Below are 24866 nucleotides of genomic sequence, written 5' to 3'. Positions count from 1 at the left end.
TGACAGCTTTAGCATTTGTGGCAGAACACTGACATGATGTTACTTACAGCTAATTAAAGTTGAGAGCATAATAAACAATCTCGGGATCCTAGCAACCTCATTTCCTCAGTATTGAGTTTGCTGGATCTTGACCCGAGTTCTTTGAAGCTCCAGCAAATACTGAGCCTGACCTTGCTGTGCTGTGGATGCTGGCTTTGGAAATTGGGGTGCTTCTGGTGCCAGATGGGTAACACCAAGACCACACGAGCCCAGCTCCTCCAGGGAGATGGTGACTGATGGCGAGAAACAGGGCTGGGTAATGGGCAAGGAAATGGGAAACTCTGAGATGCTGGATGTGGGTTTCTAAGGCCACTGAGAAGAAATGAGCCAATAGGTTATAGCTAATTAGCAACAGGAAAATTTGGACTGATTACCAGGAAATCTTTCTTCCTGGGGAGCTCTTAGACTGCAAAATACCCTCTCATGGGAAGCAGTGCAAACCACATCACTTGAGTCAATTAAACCTGGCTGGACAAAGCACTGCAGAGTGCTGTGAAAGGCAGGCTTTTAGGGTGGCAGAGTGCGAACAAGTGACCTCATAGGAGCAGATTTGCTATTCCTAGTCCATAAGGTCTTGGAAACTTCAATAGCATCAGTTCAGTCCTCCTTTCCTCTCTTGTGCCATCTCAAACCCAGTTGTTCCACATCGCAGCGGGAAATCATACACAAAACAAAGATCGGGTCAGGGGCAACATTTCACCTTTTCTTTTGAAGAAGATGCTTTGGTTATTTCTCTTGTTTTAATAACAAAAGACTGAAATTTGCCCTCCCCAGATCTGACTCACAGAGCTGACTCAGCCAGAAAAATCAGCATCTTTTTTTTCCCTTGTCTGCAGTGAATCAAAACTCACTACTCACTCATGCAGCATCAACTGAGATTTGAGGTGAATTAAATCCAAACTCTCCCTCTGTTCCTACGAGTGACTGACATGCCTCCTGTATTGCCAGCTTCTTGAGTGCTATTGGACTGATTCCTCCCACTTCCACTGTATCTCCTCATTCTGCAAAGTAGGGCAACAGCGTTTCACATCTCTTTTGCAAAGACTCAAGTACAAGTGACACCCTCGCTGTGAGTCGAGTCACTGTACGCCATCAGAGCAAACAAAAGTTAAGTTGGATTAAGTTAAATCTCAATGCAAAATGGTCTAGTTCAAGCATGTTAACTTGCATTTGTGCATGTGAAGAGCAGCAACTGCTGAAGTCACAGTAAGATGCTGATGCATCTGACACATTAATAGGCAATTTTTATCTCGTAGAGTAAACCAGCGCAAAGGCTGTGGTGGTGCTCTTAAAATCCATCCTAATTCGGCTTAAAATAGCCTGAAACTGAAGCTCATGTTCACACAATGGTTTACTGCATTTAGAGTGGTTTCAAGACCACTATTCTTAAGAAGACGAGTCTTCTGGACATAGACAAGGCCCTAAAGGTGAATTAAACCATGAGAGAAAGGACCTTTGAGCCCAAGCCACTGCTTGCAGGTACTGTAGTGCATCTGCAGAAACTCCAGGGACACCAAGAACTTCACTCTTCTCTATAGAACTGCTCCAAAAAGGAATCCGTACTCAGCACCACTGCTGGGTTTCATGGCCACACAATAGGATGAAAGCGTGGAGTAATGATTGACCAAGCAAAGTGAAAAGCTTGGGGTTAATATGTCTCAAGGCAGAACATCTCCCTGGGCCTCTTGTGCAGACCAATGACATCAGCCCCAAACAGTTCTCACTTGCTTGTTGCTTCATTGCTTGGGGGGAGTGGAATTAACAGCATGGGGCTGGACCTCCTGCCTGGTGCTCGCATGGAGCAGAGCTGTGCTACCCAGCAGACTTGGCTTGCAGCAGCCACTGCTATGAAAGCACTGCAGGGGGAAGCCTTTCCCAAAGCGACAGGGGGACCTAGGAAAAGGTGCTGCAGGAGGAATGCCTCTGCTCCTGTAGAACACGGATCCAAGCCTCCTACCCCATCCTTTCCCAGGAGCCACCCTGAGCTGGGCCTGAAGATGCAGAAGAGCAAAACTGCCTGCAGAGTTTGCTCCCTTCCAAGTTCATTTCCCGTTTTAGTCCTCTCTGATTCCTGGTGTTTCCAAAACACTGGACTTCAGTTTCAGTCCTTTTAGCAGGCCGGTATAGACACAATGGATGGTAAAGGCACAGCAAAGGAAAAGGAGCTTTCACATTTCCCAAGTCCTGTGCCAAAATCCCAGATTTCCCGAATCCTCAGAGCCTGCACCCTTCCCTGTGTCCTGAGCAGTTAATGCAGCAACCCCACTGGATTCAGGGAGAGAAAAAAACCCAACCAAGAAAACCAACTCCTGGATGAAGGACGCCTGCAAAAGCAGCATTTCCTCCCTTTTGTCTTGGCAGGGGCTGTTCTCAGTTCGTGATTGTTCAGGCTCTTTATTCCTCACTTTCAGACTCTTGTTCATTTCCAGCTGGGCTGTATGTGTGCTTCAGAGATCCAGTGGGAAAGGTGCTGCTCAGTGACCCCCAGTCATTAATCAAGCTGCCTAAGCCGGGGCCTTTTCACAGCCAGAGCCTGATTATTGGCTCTTGGGAGCTGCGTAATAAAATGACAAGGGGAGTGAGTCTATTTCCTGCCGCCAAACTGCTGACATTAATTCACACTGGGGAGCTTGGGAAGGCAGCGGGAGGGGGAGAGCCGGGAAAGGGAATGTGTCTGTGCAAGGGAGCGCTGCAGGATGCGTGTGCCGCTGCCCAGCTGCTCTGTGTGCGTGTGAGCAGACAAGGAATGGCACAGATGTGTTCACGCATGCACTGCCCTACGGAGCGGAGAACAGCAGTTTGGAGACAAGGAGTTTAACAAAATCCTAGGCAAAATACTTGGCCCAAACACAGGATCCAACTCTTGACCCTCAGTTACTTCAGAGGTGCAGGTCCCATCTGCAGCCGCTTGCTTTCTCTAGGCTAATACATCACTACACCTAAAAACCTCAGGTTTGTTCCAGTGGTAGCCCTTAAAACCAGCAAAATTAGGTCAACGCTTATCAAAGTTCAGATTAAACTTTAGCTCAATTCCCACAGTCTAAGAAAGCCCCAGGCAGAGTCACTACCACCACACCAGCCTTTGGACTTTACAGGGCTTTACCTCTCACAATGAACTGTGGCTGCCGTAGCCTGGTTGCCAAATACCTGCCATGTTCCTTGGGATGACAGGAATCCATCCTAACAGCTAGGAAAAACCAAAGCAGAGCCCCCCACGACTACCACAAGATCAACACTGGAAGCGTTTGCAACTGAGATCCTAGAGGCCGTGTGTCTAGGAAATCTGGGTGATTGCATCCTGACATTCCCACTGCCAAGGAACAGACTGGATGGTAAGTACAACTGGGAACAATCTTCTACAATTGCAGACATTTCTTGTTCTTCTCTTTTTTCCCCTAGTTAATAGTTCTTTTGTCCTGGCTCTAGACATTTTGCTAATCAGTTTATATCATATGGGAGCTATCAGCAGAGACAGTCAAGCCTGGGGATATGCAAAACCTTTCCATTGCCTCAAGAATCCAAGGAGACCTTTGACACTTGCCAAACTCCCTCTCCAGGGAAGGGTAAGGGAACAAAGTCAGAGCCAAAATCTGCAATGTCGTTTCTTCATCAGCCTTCAAGCATCATCTTAAACTTTCCTCTGCTGATACCACATTTTCATGGGGCAACAACAACTGAGGAGCTGCTCTACAAAGACCAGTTCTTTTCATGCTGGTTCTTACCCACACATCACCTGTGGTCCAGCCCAGCCATCTGGTCCCTCAGAGTGCTCATGGATGGCTGTTGAAGAGCCAAGTGTGTGGAAATACAGGATCTGCTCTGAGCAGGCCCCGTGGTGTAGGAATGGCACTGGAACAGCAACACCTCTGTGAGAGCAGTGATGCTCTTCAGGAGCAGTGGTCTCTGAGGCAAGGTTATTTCATCAGAGCACTTTTAGCAGCACTTTGAACCCGACTGATCTTCAGTGTGGTTCCTACAGTCGGTAACAAGCCAGCAAAGCGGCAGAAAATACCCTCAGTGTAGCATGGTAGAAAACAGCCCCTACAGGGTCTGCAGAAGTGTAAATGTCTGCATGATCCATTGAGGAAAAAGGCAGAAAGTCTTGCCTGAAACATCCCATTAGGGATCAGAAATGCAAGTCTGACGTTGTCCTTGCCACCAAAGCAAAACCAACCTTCTGGTCTAAGCAGAATATGAATACACGTATTCCTCCATCCTCCAGCCACCAAAACACCCACCTCGCTGCACATGAAGCCACATGAGGGGCTGACGGGAGGTAGCACAGAAGCCTTTGCTCCACAGTCCAACCCATCCTTTTCCTCCTCTATTGAAATAAATGGAACACGGAAATCGGGCAAACTGAACAGAGTCAATTGAAGCACCAGAGCAGAACAAACCACTGTACACTTGCTGAACTGAAGTGCCTCTGATGGAGTCCCATCACTGCAGCAGCACAGAACCTCGAGCATCACTATCAAGTGCACTGGTCCTCAGAGAGCTCCTGCCTGAGCCCAGGGTTCAGTGCCCAGACCTGCAAGGCTGTAGCTATGCCAGGAGCTGCCAGCACCAGGCACGGGGCTGGTCCTGAAAGCAGCCACTAAATCAAGGTGTGTGGAGGAAATAGCATCATTAATTCCCACATGTGCATCTGAGCAAGAAGTGCCTGATAAAAACAGACCCATCTGCCATTGCAACTATATCAAACCTTCTACAAAAAGTCACTTTGAGGTCACTGTTTTTGTCCAGTATTTCAATACATTAAATGCAATTACTTCATTGTTGATTTACCTGTCATTAGAGGCATGTGTTTGAACATGATTTATTGAGTGAGTTTTGTGCCAGTTGACTTGCAATAGATTGCACAATATTCAAAAAGGCTCATTTGCTTGGCATTACATTAGAAGCAGGGTGATTGCAACACAAAGCAATGTAAATGAGTTCTGAGAGGCTCCATCATTCATGTTGTCATGTACTGAATCCTATTATTATTTATTACCATAATTGTACTGTGTTTCCTGGGGCGATAAATTAGGACTGATGGGTCCCGCTGACAGCCAAGGACTGGACTCGCTCTATATAATTTAATAGGGATACTGCTGGATCTCTGCTTGGAGGAGACTTAGGAAGGAATTTAGGAACTAAGCAAAATCTTTTCTAAAAAAAAAAAAAAAAAAAGAATTAAAAATAAAATAAAAGCAGTGAGGTTTTTTCTTTTTTCCCCTCCTTTCCCTTGGCAGCAATTTAAGTCTTGATAAAAGCTGCAAAGGAAATGGGAGCACTCTGTCTTTCATAATAGGATTGTTAAAAAAAATCACTGCCCTGTGTCACAATCTGTTTTATGCTCCCTGCTGACAGGCAGCCTTGCCACGGCTGGGAACAGAGGGACAGAGGATGACTTAAAGGAATAGCAGTGACAGCTTCTGACCTCCAGCATCTCAGCTCAAATCCAACCCCGGGCTGCAAGTAACAGTTGCTCCTTGCTGATGGCTGTGGGGAACGAGTGAGGTTACCCTGCTTCTCACACACGAGCAGCCACAAAATGTCATCAAACCCAGCTTCCTGAGGTCTCACTAAAGGGGTTGCTGACCAGGCTGACAGACCTCCCTTGGCACCAAAGGCCTCCTTCAAAGCTCAGCGTGTTCTTTTGAAGACCAACACCTCTGACTTGTGCCCCTCTAGCTCTGGTTCCAATGCGCCTTCCAGCAGTTCAACGTGGAAGTTTCCGTATCTCAGATCCTGGGGATGTTTCAGGCCTAACTTTGATCCCCACCTCCTGCCTGAAGCTTCTCCTTTCTTCTCACCACTTCTCCCCATGCAAGTGAATTCTCAAGCCCTGAGGGGCCAGTGCAGGACTCAACAACAGCTTCCAGAGAGCAAACACAGCACAAAGGTTTGTGCTCCTTGACAGCTTCAAGTGTATTTTGCAGAAACTACCTGTTGAAACCAAGCAGTTTGCTCCTCCTAACCTGAGGGTGAGAAATACCAGGTAAGTCACAAAGCTTACCTCTTAACGCAACCAGCAGAAGTTTTCCAAGTGGGACAACTACAGTGCCAAGAGCAAAGCCAGCACAGGGTTAGTCTGGGTTTGCTGGGTGTTAGTGGAGCCATTCAGCTGTTCTATTCCTGGCCCAGCTGGGGCACACCTTCCTGTTACTGAATGAAAAACCAAACACTTCTATATAAACTGCTGATGAATGAGAACTGTGACCTTTCCCTCTTCTATTTGAGCTTGGAATCAGAAAATAACAGTAAAACCAAGGCAAGGAGGTTTTTTTCCCCATCTCATATGCCACAGGACTGGATTTCAAAGCAGGTAGGATACACAGTCATGGCAAGATTCTCCCTAGTCCTCAATTCACTGCTAGTTAAGCATGGAGAGCATCTTGTTTGCCCTGTGAACAGGTTAATCTGTAAACCAGAAACTCTTCTTAGGGGTTCTTTGGATTTTTAGTTCTATCTAGTTAATGACCAAGTTAACACAAAGAGTTAACTCACAAAGTGTCTTTCTGCCATGATAAACCCCTTAGTCATGCTTTGTTCTTAAAGCTGGGAAAGATGAGAGCAAAGGATTTCTGGCCTTGAACTGGAGCTTGGAGTGTTGCTTCTGGAAAGGGATCAAATCTTTCTGTGCCAGGGTCACTCCTCAGCTACAGAAATACTTATTCACATTATAGGATTGTGATTGGCATTCATTAGCCAAATTAGGAAGTTAAGGCCAAGAAGATGAAAGTGCTGCATTAGCATTGCTCTTGTTTCTACTGAATGCATCCTTGCTTAAACCAACGAGAACGAACTGCGTAAACCACTGCAGCAATGTCCTACCCTTAGAACTAAGGGACAAAGTCCCAGCTGCTGAAGATACAGGCACAGCACGAGCAGCTGAGTCATTAGAACGAAGCCAAAGCTTGCATTTCCAGAACAAAACCCTTCAGAAGCACTGCAAGAGCGCTGGCTGCAAAGCTAGATAAAGGATTATATAAGCAGGAGAGGGGAAACGGGGAAAGCACATCTCAGGTTCTGCTACCCAGGTTAAGATTCAAGCACAAAATTCTTCTTCCCATGCTTTTAAAAACCACAAACAATCTTTGTACTCCTTGTGAAGAGATTCAGAGCTGCAGAACCTCAGGACTGTTGGACTAGAACAGGTTAATGGTCCCTACAGTCCCGTATGTTGTATTTGTGAGCAACCAAGTGTCCATAAATCCTCCTAGTGGACAACTTTATGGAATAATCAACACATCAGGGATATTTCCTTCTAACACACCCTGAGTTCGTGACTGGCTTAAGCCCTGAGGCATGAGAGCTTATTGACTGGATCCATCTCCTGTTCAAGTCAATAGATATCTGTCAATTCAGGTCAATTCAAATGAGATTTTATTGACAGGAGAAGCTACACAAAATGCTGCCAAAGTGTGAGAAAATGACAGCACCCCCCTACCTTCCTTGAGCCATCTGTCAGAGACAGATACAACCTGCACTGAGTTTACAGAGACTTACTCCCAGCTCCATCGAACAGAAATTGTCCTTGATTTAGCTTCATTGACTTAATTGAGCTGAGCTATGCTGAGTATAAACAAGATCCATCCTGTTTCTCTATGGACACCATCAGAAGTAGCGTTGAGTGCATTAAAAGGCTGAGGTTGTAAACCCATAATCGTGTTAAAAATAGGGCAATGCTGCTATCCTGCTGACACAGAACACCAAGCAGTGGCCGCAGACCAGAGCAATGCAGCAGAGCGTGCACCTACAGCTGCTGGACTATTCCTGTCCCTCTTTCCCCCTCCCTGCTGACTGCTGCTCGGATTCTCTCTACCCCACACAGACATATGAAACTTGTCACTCAGACATCAAAGGCGCTTTTCGCTCACCCTTCCTCAGCAGTGACACATTTTTGGCCCAGCACATCACATTAATAGAACTTGCTGTCAAACAAGGCAGCTTTCAGACAATGGAAGGATTGTGCGCTGTGCGGCACGGCTGATGGGCAGATCACCAGGTAATGTGATGCAAGAGCTACAAAATACCTCAAAGACACAAGTGAGAAACACAGACCCCGGTTTTGAAGAGAGACTTGTGGTCTGTGGAGGTTTTTTTTGTCGGTATAAATGTTGGAACAGACGCTGGCATGGGCCTTCACTGGGTTTCTAAACCCAGCCTTAGTTTAACATGCACATTTCCTTGAATGGTGCAGTGCTTCCTTGACGTCTCCAGTGCCTCCTTCCCTAGCACACACTCCCCATCCTTCATTTCCTAACTTGAAATGAATTATGGGCTGAGTTCATCCAGCCTCACAGAATCACTGAAAGCATTTCAAACACAGCATGCTGCACTGCATCTTGTGCAGAAGCCATCTGCAGCTCTCGAGGACTTCTTACCATAAACCAGAAAGGGCTCTGCTTTGCATCACACTCTTCATAGAATCACACATCAGTTTGGGTTGGAAGGGACCTTCAAAGGTCATCCAGGTCCAACCCCCCTGCAATAAGCAGGGACATCTTCAACTAGATGAGGCTGCCCAGAACCATGATGTAGTTGAGCCCCAGAAGGAGGAACAGGGACAACTGGGACAACTGTGAGCTTTGCAGGGTGACACAGGGCACGCATGAATCAGCCATCCATGGGGATGTGCCCCAGGGACCCTTCCCAGTAGAAGCCTCCAGAGCTCTACTAGGTGATGATTAACGAGAACTTGTGGTTGGAGCTTAGTAATTGTGAAATCCCTGGTTATCCAACCAATACCAAGAAACAGCAAACTTTACTGCCTGGACCTCAGCCATCATGTCAGGCTGGGATTTGCTGCACATCTTGAAAGGATGAAGCATAACCCATTCCTCCTCCTGCACCAAGGGAGAGCCCTGCACTACTCAGTTTATGTTCTAGTAAAGACGACAGGGGTAGGTCAGAGCAATTGAAACCACCTTTGAGCTTCAGTGGTGCAGGCCACTGAACATCCATTAGCTACTAAAGGGATTCTGGCCCTCAGCGACCTGGCCTGGATTGAAATCAGTGACCTTGCAATCAGGCTGCACACCCCATTAGCCACCTTGGCCGCCTCCTGAAGGGGTGTTCTGTGCAGCTTTGGTAATCTGTATGTCCTTCCACACATCTCAGGAATATAACTGGGATACAGAGTACATCTGACTGGAGAGATGAAGATATTAAGCATGTGTCTTTGTCAGTTATGGCCATTATCATTAGCAGACTAGCTACTATTCCCTATATATTCCTTTTAGAACCGTTTACAGCTGAAACATTTTTAATGGCTCGATGAATATGAATGCAACATTTATAACCATTTACACGTATGAGACTTTGGGGCACATCCATCTTTCACTGCAGGCACGTAACCTCCCATTACCACACTGTCACGCTGAAGAGTGAGTGGGGAGAAGAGGACCCCACTTCGCAGTGAAAGATGAGGACATTATTTCTGCCTGTTTGGTAAAACACATGTTCAGAAATCTCCCTTGTTGTCATCCCAGACTTCTCTCCCCAGTCAAGCACTTATTTAGGCTCTTTATACTTTCATTAACAAGGGGAAAATGCAGGCCGTTACATCTGTTAGCAGACATAATTTTAGACAAATACAACTTCTTATCAAATAAGCCTGCAATAAATGTTTCATGAACAGAACCCTTCAATAGAACTCCCAACACTAATTTAATGAGAAGTATCAAATGAATTTTTTTTTTATTCTCATATCTCCCCTGAGACAAATGATACTTTGCAGGCCTATTTTTAACAAATGAATTATTGACTTAAACTGGCACAATTAATCACAATATAATGGGATCAGGGGATGTTAGAGGCTCATTCAGCACGGCAGATGATGAGTACTGACTCTTCCAAGAAATGAGGCTCTTTAATCATTCCCAGATTAACAGCTACATGCTTTCAAATTTCAATCATAGGGAACTGGCAGTGTGGAATGAAAAGGGCCCACTCCAGTAAGACAGAAGCAAGCAGGAGGATTTCTTACCCTCGTTGTCTAAGAAACAGGCACTCACTTCCCTTGGGAAAGGACAGGATCTAAGTCAGGCTGCATTTCCAAGAGTTCTTCCTTGCAGTGTTTATCAGGGTAGAATTTGCTTTCAGGAGGACAGAGGATGCTCACAACTCATCGGGCTGTTTGACACCTGCCCCCGAGGGAAAATGTTCAGGACTTAAGACAAAATCCTCTTAACTAATCCTCTCTTTATCAGGATAACTCTTCTCCCATGTTTTTACACCTTCCTGCAAAAGGTGCTACTACCTAGCATACCATGAATACCAACAGTGTTGGTTTGGAGTTACTGTTTCTCACTTTCTTTGGTCAGCTTCACAGGCTTATAAAGACATTTCTATGAATTACAAGGTGCCCCCCCCGACAACTCCAGAACTGGGTTCTTCATGCCTGCAGTCCTGCATCCAAGAGCATCCAAACTCTGCAGCAGATCTGAAACTTAAGGATCCATCCCAGCTATTTAATGGAGGCCTCAGGTGCTGAGCTAACACAGTACTTTGGATACCACATTCAGAGCAGAGTCTATCACCTCTAGTGATGCTGAGGACTCTTCTACAATGCAGAGTACTCCTCAAAGGCTAGGGGCCCATTCTTCCCTAACCCAGAGCATGAAGCTTTCTGTGCTCCTTCCAAGGAAACCCCAGATGAGCACAGAGGAGAGCAGACCCCCTCAAACACCTCTGCAGCTCCTCCCAACACTACCAACACCCAACCCCAAATGCAGTAAGACCTTGGGGTAAAGAGCTCTTGGAACAGCCTCAGTACTGCCCAACCCAAGTGCATAAGAACAAGCTTGGGTCTGGATCCCCTACAGGGCTTACACCACCTTGTGGGAAGTGCCAGGTAATCCTATTCAAGCACTTGCAGAAGGGGCTTGAGCGTTTTGTGCCCCTGCAACCTGCAAAATGGGGTTTGGGGCCCCAGTGGACAACGTGCTGTTGCTTTATTGCCTTGGCTGGACTCTGAACTCACAACGGCAGCCGCAGAGAGCAATGAGAGCGTTCCTCACAGCGGGGATTTGATCCAATTGTCTTGCCATGATTGGGACTGGAAATTCCTGGAGCTCCCCAGCCCGCGTTTGACTCAATTAAAGAGTAATTCAGAGGCTTTTGTGACAAACGATAACAAAATAATAAGAGCACAGATTAGCTTTTAAAGTCAGGCATGGCAAAGGAAATGAAACTAAATTAACATCAAGGCAAAATGAACGCACACGGAAACTACAGGGAAAGGCAAATCCTACGTCTGCTTTACTATGCTAGTCTGGAGTCCAGGGGTCTGCCTTTTCTCAGCAGCACTTAGTGACATCTCAGACACCTCAAGAGGAGCTTTTCCCTTCGGCCTGTGCTGCCTGAGGTGCCTGCAATACCCTGGAATTCTCAATTTGACAAGAGATTTGGCAAATAAATCCCGGGTGAAGAGATCCCCGGTGGCTGAGCTTCCAAACTCAAATGCATTTTGCACTTTTGAAATCAGCTCCTTTCTAAATGGGAGACGGGAAGCGGCTCCCAGGGTGGACCATGTGCATCATCTGGCCTTATACCCTGCTTTGACAGTGTCCTGCATCAAACACTCCCCGGCAAAAGAACTGAAGAAATTTCATAGCAGCATGTCCAGGAAACAAAAGGAACTCCACAAACAGGAGACCCACGCAAGCCACATCTCTTCCTGATCGCTTGAACAAATGCAAACCCCAAAGCGTGTGGTTCAGCATTCCTTCAGTGCTCACTTGATTACTGTTTAGGGTTATTCCCCACACACAGTAACATCGTTGACAGGAAAACATCCTCCCTTAGATTCACGTGTCAAAACCCAAACTGAAATCACTGTCCAGACTGGATTTCATTGGCACTGACCCCAACACTGATATCTGTGCTAAGGGCTATCAGAAAGTCTGACTTTGCAGGTTGAGATTCAGTGTCAGAGCTGGCAGAAGGAAGAAACCCTGAAGATGGTTTTCCCTCTCCACAGGAGCCCTTTGCCCCCTCTACAACACAATATATACAATATTCCAAGGTTGCTTCCTAAGGAGATCTTCCAGCAGTCTTTGCCTACTTGATGTACAACATTAGGCTTCAAACAAACCAAACCAGGACCTGATAATGCTAACAGCACGATGCATTTTAAATTGTCAATATATTAAAAATTAGCCCTTTTCCTTCAACTTCAGTGTGTTCATCTCCCCCAGGATTTCAGTGCATAAGCAGCACCCAGGTTATTCTCTTGATCTGTAACCACATCCCCACATTTTGGCAGGGAGAGAACAGTTTCCTGTTCACTTCAGCCTGTTTCTGGTGGAAGCTGATTAAGAGAACTCCTCAAAACAGGTTTGCTGTGTTCACCTCGTGGCTTTCACAGCTGCACATCCTCAAGCAATGAGGAAACACTGCAGCTTCCATTACCCCTGAAGTCACACCCAAAAGGGGAACAGCTATTTGCAATGGAAAAGCAATGGGAAAGAGACTGGGGAGGTGGCAGATGGACCAGGCTGTGCCAGACTTTCTTAACATGTCTCACTGTCTGCAAGGCAGAGTGCAGAGATGGGAAGCAGCAAGTGAAACACGTTTGGGCTTCCACGCACCTCAGTGTTCACAGGGCCACTCTGAGGAACAGGGCCAGCTCCTGGGTCTCCAGTGGAGGTCTGGTAGCCAAACCCCATTCTCTACTTTAGTTTATAGGCCTGTCAGAGAGTTAGAATTGATTGGGAAGAGGTCTTGTTTTACCTATGGTGGGAGGAAATCAAGTGATGTTAGCAGCAATGCTGGGCACATTATCATCTGCTGGTTCCATTTAACAACTTCTCACAACATATGCAGTTTACATTATGATATCCTGCACATGTAGTCTTTGGCTGAAAATATCCTCCAGAGCTCTGAATTTATGGTCATGCAAATACTCTGAGAGGCAAGAAACAGGCATGCCAAAGAATGAAAAAGGAAAGCCTTCTTTGTTTCTGCTTCTAGGCCACGTTAACTCCAACCCTACCATGCTGCAACGCAACAAGGGATGCTGGTGTTTCAACCACACACCCTCATCTTTTGCTATGGCAACTCCTCAAATACCATCATCTTGCACACAGATTTACTTGGCTTCCATGGGCAGCTGGAGCTGGGCCTCTGAGAAAAGATCTGCTTTCAGCCAAGCTGTCTTTTTCTCTCTCTGCGGGCCTGGCATGACAAGAGGCCTCATTCTGCCATGATTCCTACCAGCTCTGCATCCCTTGGGGAGTCTCCTGAGCCCCAGCAGCACCAGCGCAGACCACTGCTGTGGTTGAACCCACCCAAGCACAGCCTAAGGAGCTTGGTCCTCATCACTGCTAGCCTTTCCGCTATGCTTTTTCCCCTGATATAAAAGTTCAGTGTGACACAAGAAGAGGACTGAACAGAATCGCTTTGTCCATCCTTTCAGTACAACTAACCTCACTTTGCAGCTGTCAGAGGTACCAGCTTCAACCCCATGACCACTACAGATACATGGTGAGGATCCTGAGCTCATCAGCTCTTCCTGCCCAGTTCATTAGCTTGGGCCCAATTATGCTGATTCTGGACTTGTGGCTCCAACCCAGCTTTGGTGCCTTTGCGTGGCAGCAGCCAGCGGCTGTGGTTTCTGTCACAGTGGAATTGCAGGCTTCATAAAGGGAAAGAAAAACAAAAGGCCGCTGTTCCAAGACCTCCATTTCACTTTAGGGCACAAACAATATATACCCGAGCAATGCAGCAATCTGTCACCTGTCAGCTCTTGGCAAACGCTTTGTGGGAAATTCATTTTCAAGTGCAGTTTCAGTAGCCCGTTGGTGTGAGGCTGTGGAACAGTGGGAACGGCTCGAACGGGAAGCGCACCCCTGGGTGTCCTTTCTGGGTGCTTTTCACTGCAAAGATGCAGCCCACTGCAAAGTGAAAATGCATCTAAGAAATTTTGCCTGCTTTGGAACTTCCTCCTATGCTAGGCTGTGATTGCCAGTTCATGGAGATGAAGCCAGAGGCATGGATTTAGGATGAGGAATCTCATTTTGTACCCAAAGATAACAGCCCTCTGCTCTGAGGAGTGGCCACTTGGAACAGGAAGGTTAAAGCAGGCAAAGGCAACCAGGATTTACTAGGGGAAAGGTGTCGATGACAGCATTTGTCACCAACAGAATGGTTTTCTCTGCAGGTCCAGTGTCCCTCCACCTGTGACAGTGGCCATGGAGCCCTCAGCAGGGCTCTGTCCTGCCTGTACCACAGAACAAGCACAGCAAACAGCTATTTCCAGCCCTGACTAACCCACACCATAAATCAGAGCATCCCTCTTGGCCACACGTATGTTAACTACAGTGCAGTGTGGTCACAACTACTGTACAGGGCTGGTTTTTGATGGATTCAATTACTCTTAATTTATACAGGGCAGAGCTGCACACAGTATGAAGTACTTAGCATTGTCATTTTAATGTCCTGCTTAATACACACTTTTAGAGCCCTGGTCATTACATAAGAGATTTGAGCTCTGGATTTACTATACTGTGCTCCAAGTCTTCACTTGGCTTTTGGAGGACATCGCAGCACTCTGCTCAGTGTTGCCTCGCATACAACGTGTGCTCTCTATAGATAGGATTATCCCATTTTTCAGTTCCGAGATCCCCAGGGATCAGCAGCACACCTCAAGGGGTGACACAGGGTTTGCTTTGAGAGAGAGATTCTCAGGTTCAAGCATTCAGTCAATACCCATCAGCGTGCTAGAAACGCAAGCAGGCCTGTGCTTCTGGGGGAGGTTTATTACTGCAACAGCTCACAAACGAAATCTCCTGTTTGTGAGAGAAAGACGGTGGAGGTTGCTCCTACGTGGATTAAAATGACCCACATTCCTTCTTCCCCCTTCATTTTCTACTAAGCTGATTCACCCCCTGCACACTATCACTGCACGCTCGTGTCTTTATCAGAAACATTAATAAAATATTCACTTGTTTGTTTACCAAAAGGCCTTTTATGGAGATGAAATATTCCGAGGAGCTGCTCATTTATGTTCTTCACTGAGCAATAGATTAAAAAAAAAACCCAAACATAATTTGTGCTGCTGAAACCTAAACCATTCTGACAGCAGCAACAACTTGTTCTGTGAAGACTGGTTCTGAGGGGGAAAAAAAGGCAGCAACTCTTTTAAATTCCACTATTTAGTATTTTCTTTAGAACAGCCTCATTCTGTGTTTGCTCACTGCTGAACACTATGGCCTTGGTACCATCTGATGGTATGATACCACAGAAACGTAGATATAAATGAAGATGCTAAACGGTGATTGCCAGTTGCCTGAACCATCATCCTAAACAGGCCATTTAGGACAAATTCCATGCAACCCATCAACACGATTCTTGTCCTTTCAAAGGTCTTGTCTACAGGGTACTTTGAGGGAAGTGGAGACAGATGACACTGGAGTATGCAGTTAGCGTGCATACATCAAACTCTGTGCTTAGATGAAAGTGCAGCAAACTCCAGACACGTTATTCTGAAGCACAGCAACAACATGGGGGTTTGAGAGACTTCGACTTCTGTTTGAGGAGAAATATAGCCTGCCCTGAGCATAGTAAAGAGGTTATGGGTTGTGTGACCTGTTGCTACACACCTCCGTCATTGTAACATTGCTCATTTTCTGGGCTTTCTACAAAGCGCATCTTTTCCACCGCTCTTTTCTGGTGACACTATACAGGACAGGGAAAGTTCTGCTGCAGCCACTGCAGTTACTGGTAGTGGTATTTATCTTCTGATTATTTATGAGAACACAGCAACAGACCAACTGAGCAAACAAAGCCCCCCTTCCTCTGCCCCTTCTCCTCCAAACAACCCAGTGTAAGCCAGGGGACCGTGCTTACCAGCACAGGCTGGCTTCTACAAACACACATGGAAAAACCTAGGGAGAAACCACACTTCTCCTGATTGACACCTGCCACTGTGATCAATAAGGGCAATGATAACAGCTGAAATCACTGCTCAAGCTGCTGTTACACAGTTTTGGCAAACAAAGGCAAGTCTCCACTGCCAGTAGTGAGTGACACCAGCATTGTCCCCTGCTCATCACCACCCATGTCCTTCCCAGGCACTGGCTGTCCCTCCAGGGAAGCTGCCTGGGACTGGAGGGGGACAGAGCAAAGAGTCAGGCACTGGGGACTCGAATCCATCCACAAGCAGGTGTTAAGTGAATTCCTCCAAAAGGACACGAGTCGCTCTTTCGCTGGCTTTGGGATGAATTAGCATGAATTCATAATCCATAAATCCTGGTGGCAGCAGAACAGCATCCCTCCTGTTGTTATTTATTTTGAGATTTTCACTGGGGCAATAGCTTTATGTTTGACATTTATATAGGTCACAGTGAGCTAATAGCCATCTGCCATCTGGGGACTTTTATAATGAACATTGCAGAAGACTATGAAACAATCTCTGGCATTTCCGAGTCGAACATAAGCTGAAATAGGGTTGATCTTTACAATATGCTCTGCTGTCTCTCTTCAGGTTTGCATTAGTCATTTGCCTGGCCTTGCTACACACACACACACGCTTGCACATATGGGAAGTGGTGGGCTTCAGCATTTAATACTACCAGTTAATCACCACACACATGAAAAACACCCAGTACCTTGCACAGCTATAAAAGACCCCCAAGTCACCTGAAAATTCTTCACACATTTAACAAATGACTCCCCAGTCCCCCTCCCCTGCAGCACAGGCACAGGAGACAGCTCTAATGCTGGCTGAGCTGCAGCACACAGATGTGAAATAGCTCCTGCAAGGTCACACAGTCTTCCCTTAGCATAACCCCACTGTCCTGATCACCCAAATACATACCAGGCTGAACAAAGGCGTGTAGGAACATGCAGAGGCCCCAGCAAAGCTACCACAGGCACTGCTGCATGGCAAATGACACCACTCCATCTCACCCTTGGGCCAGAGCAGCTGCCTGCACCAAGCCTATTTATCAGCACTCAGCCAAGCGCCCCATGATTGAAACCAGCCGAGCCAGGGGAGGGCTGGGGCAGGTTATGGGTCATGTCCTCACCTCAACGAGCAGCACAGATCCTGTGAGGGACTTTAAATGTCGCTGAAATCTCCATAGTGTCACCTCGTGATCGTCTGCACGTACACCAGAAGCGCTGCTGATGCAGCAGGCTCCCCTCTGGCTGGCTGCAGGGAGGTGATGGAACCCCACTTCTATCCCCCAGTGATGTAATAGTGCCCAAGGGCATAACCTGCAGCTCCCAGCCTGGAGAGGAGAGTCCCTGCCTCCTCCTCCTGCACTCAGGGATGAGCCATACAGGAACACGTAGTCTTTCCTAGCACCTGGGTGCACTGTGCTACTCTCATCCCCTCTTGCAGATGGGGAATTGATAGAGGCAAAGATGAAGTGACTTTGCTGAGCTGTGTAAGGCACCTACCAGAGCTGTGAGTGAGCCCAGGTGTCCCGAGTTTCAGGTCAGCACTTTAACTGCGAGGACTGCCCCTTCTCCCAGCATCTACATGCTGTTTGGGTTACCATACAAACGTGAGAAAGGACTGGAGGTGCTCAGACAGATGAGAATATCCCATCTCAATTAGTCACTCTCCAAAAAGCCTCCTAGGGGGCCAGGCCTCCTTAATGCTGCATGTTCCTCCTGAGTTCCCCAAGCCTCAGCAGGCCTCAGGGTAATAAATTACATTTGTCTCTGCCTTAGCAGCAGCAGCCTGCCTGAATCCTCCTTTCCGTGACTCAACTCGTGATGAAATGCCTATTTCCTGGTGCTGAGAGCTGTGCAAATTGGTCTTTTCAGCCTCCCTCCTGAGGGACGTGCCTCGGAGAGGCGGCTGGGGGCATCTGTGAGCTCCTGTCCCGTCCTTCTGCCCCCCGTACAGATGCCTGGTCCTGGGGTGTCACTTGTTTGTATTATGTCTTTGGAGGATGACACACAGAGCACGTTTGAAATCCAATCCCCTCTCGCAGGGCTGGGAAACGGGAGATGCCTGAGCGCTGACCAGGCTTTGACCTGGTCCTGCAGGGACTCACGTTACACAAAGCGCTGTGCTGGCTCTGAGAAGCAGAAATCTCGTAGGCTTGCACAATTCAGCAGGTGACAGCTTCAAGAACTGGATGCTCAGCTGCTGCCTGCTAGTGCTGGCACACAGAGGGGGCCTGGCCAGTCCACCCTGCCCACTCCCACCACTGCTGTGGTGGTTGTCCGTGCCCTGGCCCTCTGTGCACTGTGAGACCTGAGCTGATGACACAGGCGAGAGCATCACCTCCTGAAGTCACACAGCCCCTCCTGGCTGCAGCATCAGCTCAGTGAGGACTTGCCTTTCATTGGCCTCAAACTAATGGAGTCACTTTGCACTGATGCTGCTGCAAACAGACATTAGCTCTGCCCGTGCCACAGACATCACTGCAGACTCCGGTCCACGTGAGAGCAGTTTCATTACAATGGAAGGCATGAAAAGATAAATGCTGTAACAACCTTATCTCTACTCCTTCCACCACATGCATGCTCCCTTCCCCACAACACAGGATGTGCAACAATACACAGTCAAGGCTGTGCTGTTAAACAGTGCTCGTTCTTCTCAGCACCGCTGGTAATACATAACACAGCTCAGCCTGAGGAGTGCTCCTGGTATTGTTATTAATGTCCATGTCATAACTGCTTCCATAGGATTTCCATTACACCCAGGGATCACAGCGTGCAGAAGGTGCCAGGAGCTCAGCCCCGACTGCTTTCCCCCAGCAGGATGTCAGACCCAGCTCTGCCTTTGAATTACAAAGAGAGCAGAAGTTTCGCATTGTTGCAGTTAAGAGGGGGGATCACCAAAGGGTACAGAAGAGAAATGAAAGCAAAGGGATCATTCCTATTGCTGGGAACACACATCTGCACCAGCCACATTGGGTACATTTCCTTCTGCTTTGCTGCTTAGTGCTCTCCTGCATTCGTGTCATGCTTCAGACCTCACCTGCAGTATCAATTCAACCTCTGCCTCGTCCTGCTCAGCTCTTGCGGCAGCCCCCCAGGTCCTGCCATGTCCCACCTCTGTGCTCTGCACTCCCATCAGCCCCCAGCTCCTGCAATCTGATGTCAATCACCGCTCTTTTAATGTGCTAACTTTCTAAATCCACACTTGTGCTTACTTAACAATAGGCTGCTTTGATCAGTGGAACACAAGCAGAACTAACAAACCTGAGCCCCTCACCTCCCTCCCCTCTCCTGATGCACCCCTCGCCAGGCCTCAGGCTTGTAAAACCAAAGCAATTGCAAGGCTTAATTTTATTTCCTTTATTTTCAGGCTACAAGGTGCTGGTTCTGATTAGGAATATTCCGAGCAGGAATAAAGCTCTTTTAAATAAAAACCATGTTGAGCTTTAAGGGAAAAATTGCACAACCCTATCAATTTAGAAGAAATGTCTTTTCAACCAGCGGTGTGGACAGGGCTCTGTTAAGCCAGGCTATGTGGGAAGCAACTTTCCTTGTTAGTCACATTGCTTTTATGGTTTAGAGATCAGAAGAACATCATTTGTAGGCAGAGAAAATGGACTTTACCTCGGGATTCCACGGGACAAGAGCTCCGAGTACTTTGAGGAAATGCAGTTTCAGGAGCACATCCAGAGGTAACTTCTGAGCCTCATGAAAGCAAAATGAGATTTCACATAGATTTCACTTGGGTAAATATGAAGTCACGAGTTTGATTTCAATAGAGTGCAACTGAGTATGTACTTCATAGCTTGGTAAAGCTGAAGCTGCTGCACTGGGACAGCTCTAGAGCTGGCACAGTCACAGAGGCTGATACAGTTATGTTAATCTGTGGTGCTGAACAAACAGGCTGGTGTTTGCAGTAGAGCTGCTTTGGACTGCTGCTGCTGGAAATGAAATTAAGTATGGCCCAGTGGCTGGATTTACACAGACCTAGCTGAAAACATCATCATGCCTTCAGAGCATGGCCCTGGCAGAGCTGATCCCACCAGCACAGCGCCCTGACCACTGGAACAGACTCCACTAGAGCAGCGTCACTTCTAAACAAGCTGCTGCGGTGTAATACATGGGAAACACATCCTGCCTACACATGGCTTCGTGATACTGCACAGATTTTATGCTAGGGTCAGGGGAGAACTCAGGACCAATCATTTAATCCTATTCATTTTAGGCATGAAATCTGCCAGCCCCAGCATCCTGACTGCCCTTTCCCCTTCAAAGCCTCTCCTGCCTACTCTGGGTAGCAGAACCTTATCTTTGTTTTCATCTGCCTGTCATTCTTGATTCTTACCCCTTTGGAGATGTGTGCTCTCCTCCTACCCCCACAGATCCTATGACCTCAAGGTCCTCCCCCCTTCAGTGCCAAAGTCATGTCAGAGCTGAGCTTCTGCTCCCCAAGGAGGAGTTGCTGGGACCTTTCACAGGTCAGGGTTCAGATTAAGTTAAAGCAGCAAGGAGGTAAAAGCTGGAGGAGGCTCTTGCGGAAGAGCTCATGGATGGCTGCTGCACTGCAATACGAGGGGCCTGACTTGAAGCGTGCTGAAGCCAGCAGGAGGTGTTCTGAATGCACCAAATGCTTTATGTGGTTTGGGTTTTATTCATTATCTCTACCCTGGTTAGAAGTGAAATGGCTGTCTTAGGACTAAGGCTAACTGCTCAACAATAAGACTATATACACTTTAAAGTGTGCTTTTCAAGACTGACAAGAGTGATCACAGTAAAAAGCTTTATAAGCAGATTTAGGATGAAGAGTACACTTACCCCAGCACAGGAATTCATCCCTTCTAAGTGACTACCTCTGCTCTGGTAATAGCTATTATTACATTATTATGAGAGTGGGAAGAAGCTCATTCACAGACCAGGGCTCCACTGCGCTAACAGCTCACTAGGAAGAAGAGGCTGTTACCCCAAAGGGCTGGCAATCCATTCTGAACCCTGCTGCTGGCCATGCCCTAAAAAACCTGCCTCTGGCACAACCAGTTTCAAAGCCTTCCCCTCTCACTTGAAACTCGGCAGTCTAACACGATTCCATTAAGCAGATGCTAGACAGATAATGTGACATCTTCACGAAAGGGGTGTTTCCCAAGTGCTTAGGAGTTTGCTGCACGACTCTGATGTCAACACAAGAACTTTGGCAGACATCAGAGGACTTTGCATCAAACCCTTTTCTTTCCCTAAGCCACGCTTCTGTTGTAATTGCTGTTTCCCCTAGTCATTCTGTGATAGGTACAGGCAGCCTGGCAACACCTTCAGGGAAGCTCTGTGGGACTGAAATACACCATCACACGTGCCGAGTGTTAAGTCCGCCTGGACCTGGACCTCATTACTCCAAGTGCTGATCAAGCGCTGGCAAATCAAGCTGCCCCTGAGTGCTGAACAGAAAGTGCACCAGACCAGTGCAGTTGCATGCACTTCAAAATGCTGATTTATTTTCCCAATATGTGAGCTAGTTTTATGCTATCAGCATTTCGTAGCTCAAAAGCTGTGGGTTTCTTTCTGGTACAGGGAAGGTCAGCATGCTCTGCAGTGACTGTGGGCTCCTCTCGCTGGCAAGCCAAGCCAGGGCCCCAGATAGCCAAAGGCAGGTGCTCCGCTTTCAGCAGAGACCTGGCCCCTTTCCAGTGCTTCCAGGTGGCCAACCCCAAAAGTGAAGGCATCTTGAGACACATCACTTTGAAATCCAGTCACCAGGACTGGCAAATCCCCTCTAAATCTGCCTTTGCCTTTGCTGTTGAGTACACGTGGGGCATCTGCAGAACCAGCCAATGCACTCCATGCTGAGGGGACATGGGCCCCGCGCTGCCACGAGTGCTATTGTACCTCCCCTGGCAGTTGCTGCATTACTATGACAGCTGCAAACCCCGATGAGTGAATAACCTAATCGAGCCATTAAAAGAAACAGAAGCCCTCTGCCCTGTTTGATTTCTCTCTATAATGATGTAAAGTGCACTTTAATGGAGTCAAAGTGGTCCTGGGCCACTCTTGTTAAGGCCATTTGATGCAGTGCTATTGAGTCCCACTGCTAGCGTTCATTACCTCCCTTCAGCTCTCTCCCCTGCTGCATTGTAGTTCAGACTCCCCAGCACAGTTTTGCTGCTGCCACAGCCCCTTGCCTGCATTTTGTCTACATAAATTAGACCTTGTGCAGCATATTGGCCTGTCAGGGGACTAGGAAGAAACTGTATATTGTTTCTGGCATTCCCGGGCCCTTCTGCCCCTGACATCTGCTGTGTTTGTGACAGGGAATACATTCCTGACTCATTATCCGGGCAAGCGGAATCCCTCCCTGACAGCACCATTAATCAGAATCAAGCAGTCCAGCAAAGGCAAAAAAAAAAAAAAAAAAAGAAGGGAGAGAGAAGAAGAAGAAGAAAAAGCAAGCGCAGAAAAAAGACAGTTCCTAACTTTCACTTCGGTGTCATTCCAGTGCCTGGACAAGTAGCAATCTATCTTTCTGAGTGACAGCTCTGATGGATGGCATTATTTATGCTTTTGTGTATTAAAAGACAGTTCTGGCACTGGCTTGTCACTCAGCAGAGCCTTGAAAAAAGTTGGAATTCAATTTGAAGGAAAAGAGGGCAAAGATCAGATGGTTCTGGCTAGGAAGTGGTGCCTGGAAGGGCCCAAGATTACAGTGGGAGGGAGGCACTGGAAGAGCTGTAGAAATGATGCATAAATGAGTAACTGCCCTTTCAGGTACAGAGCTTTTCACTGTGTATCTGTATTAGTATCTGCCTGGGCTGGAGAGGTCTGTTTGTTGACACAAACAGGTTTGATGTTCCTTGGAGGGATGCATCTTTGAGGGTGAGACAGGCATATGCTTAATTTTCTGTACATAATTTGTGCGTGTTTGTGTATACAAACATTTTTATGTATGCACATACATATGTGACTGAACGTGGGTATTTCACAGCATCTTTACATGCACATGTGTATTTACATCATTAATTTTAAATATAGGCTTTTTGTTCTAGCACACACATCTTCCAGATACAAAACACAGATCTAAATATCCATACACACATGAAGACAATCACAAAGATACACCCAAGATGAACAATACATCCATGCTTTGAATTTAGCCCTTTTAAAACATGTTTACTTACCACACTGTGAGTGATTTTAAGTACAAACGCAGTACAATATTCTTTAAACTGAAAGTTCCTTTACTTGTCTCAAGTTTTTGAGAAGAAATTGCACTTCACTTCATGTGGGAAGTGCAGTCTGACTGTTTGTCTGGTTTTACGTCTTTCTCTTTACCCACACACAAGCTACTTATCTGCTGAATGCAGAAACCCTGGTATGAACATTTAGATGCTCCCACTTGCGTTTGTAACATTTCCTACCTGTAGAAAAGGGTGGTAACTGCATGTGAAATGCCAGGCTGAGGAGCTGTCACATACTGACCCATTTATAAAGTCAGAATTCCAAGGAGTGTAAATCTGCATCTTTAACCGTGCTGATGTATGTGCTGGCAATGGAACCCAAAGGTGCTGATATGGCCTACGCCACATCGTATATAAATACTAGAGCACGGTCAAAGTATCTTTGTGTGGGGATATTTCTGTATAATATCTACATTCTGTATAACACAGTGGTATAAGAGGAAACAAGCAGGCCGCATCCACTTCAAGAGCAAACAGATACATCTCTCTTAGAACTGTGATTGTTTGTATTTATGTCAGCAGAGAATTTGGCTCTACACACATTTCTGTTTCTGCAGGCCTGATGACAGGAAGAGCCTCTCAGGACCTGCTGCTCCATGTTCTGAGTGAGCAGTGAAGACTTACCTGATCTGAAACCATAGTTAAATTATTAAAGCACAGTATATGAATAAGGCATCCCAAGTTTAGGTGTCAACTTAAATGAAAAGCAGAACTCCTACCTGGAAAGACGGAATTTGTTCAGAGAGCTTGGCTCACAGATGGATGCACATCTCTTTCTTCATCTTCTTCTGATGTATCCTGGGATTGAATGGGGGAACTGCCTTTACGCTGCTGTGCTGACTCCAGTGAGGATGGAGATGCGCAGAGGTACCAGCACCACTCGCACAGGAGCATCTGCAGCAGTATCGAATCAAAGAGGGTGGGTTTGGTCATAGATGGAACAAGGCTGCCAGCCTCTGTCTGCAGAAACATTCCCTTCATGTATTGTCTGTTCAGCAGGCTGTGGCTGCCCATGCAATGCCATGTACAAGATTCTAACCACAGTGGTTTGGGTTTATGGGCCAGCTATTCAGAATTGATGCACATAGCTCCCTAGAGCCATGCAAGATGTTTCACTCTGTATTTCCAACAATGAACAACACATGGTTTGGACCTGAGAAAAGATGAAATAACAAGAAATATAGTTCCCATTATTTATAACTTTTGCTTGCAGATGACCCATGTCTTGGCTATTTTGACAAACATCTGCTTTGGAACCCATTAGGCACCACAGAGCATTTGCTTTTAACTACTACAAATCTGTTTCTTTCCCAAGCCCCAGCAGGTTTCAGTTCCCCTCTCCTGGACTACTGGCATCAGCAGCAGTCACCCTACCACACCTAGCAAATCTTGACAGCAACCGCTCTTGAGACTATAAATCCAGGGCAAAATCCCAAGGACTTCAGAAACTGCTGGAGCTCTTGGCTAAACCCAGGAATGGTGTTGACTTGCAGGCCCAGCTGGATTGTTACTATCATCCTCTTGGATTCCTTTTTTTCCTTCCTGGGGATAGTGGATCTCCTCTTCCCATCTACAGGGATTTTTTAGCTCGGCCTCCTTACAAGACTTAGAAGTATCATCAGATTTCCAGTATACTGACTGAGCACTACACATGGACAGATAGGGAACTGCTGTTACTCACGAGCACTCGAAAACGCACCAGCCCAGGAT

General features: G+C 46.9%; 1 long non-coding RNA gene across 2 annotated transcripts in view; it reads right to left on the bottom strand.

The window, feature by feature from the left end:
• LOC136003567 (uncharacterized) overlaps nucleotides 1–24124 on the bottom strand; it is a 106749-nt gene extending 82625 nt beyond the window's left edge. For both annotated transcript variants that reach the window (XR_010608134.1, XR_010608135.1), the window contains exon 1: nucleotides 23876–24124. This is a non-coding gene — a long non-coding RNA (uncharacterized LOC136003567). The remainder of the gene's footprint in view (nucleotides 1–23875) is intronic.
• Between the last annotated feature and the right edge of the window lie 742 nt (nucleotides 24125–24866).

This window comes from Lathamus discolor, chromosome 22 (genome assembly GCF_037157495.1).
Source record: "Lathamus discolor isolate bLatDis1 chromosome 22, bLatDis1.hap1, whole genome shotgun sequence".
Lineage (NCBI taxonomy): Eukaryota > Metazoa > Chordata > Aves > Psittaciformes > Psittacidae > Lathamus > Lathamus discolor.
Note: the sequence above shows the minus strand (reverse complement) of the source record. Positions and strands in the feature narration are given on the sequence as shown.